Source organism: Lactuca saligna, chromosome 5 (assembly GCF_052625555.1).
Source record: "Lactuca saligna cultivar CGN05327 chromosome 5, ASM5262555v1, whole genome shotgun sequence".
NCBI classification, from domain to species: Eukaryota; Viridiplantae; Streptophyta; class Magnoliopsida; order Asterales; family Asteraceae; genus Lactuca; species Lactuca saligna.
The window spans coordinates 232,691,400-232,692,857 of NC_136421.1; positions in this window are offsets into that span (position 1 = coordinate 232,691,400).

Sequence of the window (1,458 nt, forward strand, 5' to 3'; positions counted from 1 at the left end):
CAATACCAAAATGATCCTTAGGATAACCTTTTGTAAAAGATTTTTTCCAACTTCGAAAAAAAATCAAAATACTAAATAATAATATTTTTCAACAAAACAAAGTATTTGATGCACGTGTAACTACTTAAAATACCAATTCAATATCTTGTCCAAAACTCTTAACAAGTACCCTGAAATGCTAGTCGAGGTATTGATCAACATGACTGAAGGGGTAGGCCGTCACCCTGATATGCTAGGCATGTTACCAGTCGAAAGGACTGGAGGGGTAGGCTAGCACCTTGATATGCTAGGCAAGTTACCAGTTGAAAGAGACAAAAGGGGTAGCAAGTACCCGGATATGTTAGATAGTATGTGTTATGTACAGTATGTGGTATGATGGGGGAACTCATTAAGCTTTGTGCTTCTGATTTTCAGTGTTGGTTTCAGGTACTTCCTCTTTGAAGGGAAAGGAGTCGGCATGGTAGCAGCGCATCACACACACACACATAATTTTCCACAATGAGATTCTTGGGATTTGTACTCTGAGATTGTTACCATATTATGACATGCTTTCGAGACATATGATCTATGGTTTTTATGAACTGAAATAACTTAATGATGTTTTCTATAAATTATTTTACGAATCCTTATATCAAAAATGAAATTTTTGGTCATGATTTTTGGGATGTTACACACGGCGACAACAACCTCAACTCTCACACAACCAAGAGTCATTAGCCACTGACCATCGAGGACCTCCACACCACCATGTCGCATTTCCACCTCTTCTAACCAACTCCATCACTTTGTAATCTATTCTACTTACCGACTGTTTCCTATTGGCAAAGAAGAGGAATGAAAAAATCTAAAACCATTTGTCCCTGCTGTTCTTTTTCTTACATTCGACACCTTCTCCAATATTATCCTTTATCATGAAGATATTGGCCCTGTTATAAGATTAAGTTGCGATTGAAAGCTCGACATTGTAGTCATTTCATTTTGAGGTTTTTTATTACAGAATTTTGTTATTCTGATTTTGGGGAGTTCGATATCCTGATATTCTCATTCTAGTTTCTGATAATATGGTTTTTGTGTTTTTAGCATGGTTTTGTGAATTGTTTCACACTGTGTTTGAGTTAGGTCACAGTAGGAACTAGAGAGGACTTGTTGATTGAAAATTGAGTTTTCTTTTGAATCCAACTCAATTGCAATGTCATGCTTCATTAGTCATTAATTGAAAATATTGTTGAAACGAAAGTCAACAAGGATGAAAAAAGGAAAAAAAAACGTTGGTAAATCATTTGAACATTGGTATAGTTTATAGTTCTATGATATCATTATATTTCTATGACCATGTGGTTACCATTTTTTAGAACATTCTATGTTTTCGCATATATTTAGGGATATGCTAACAGATCACATGTTTTAGGAAATCAATTACTAAAGGTAATTTTTAAAAGATTAAGTTTGATTGGATTT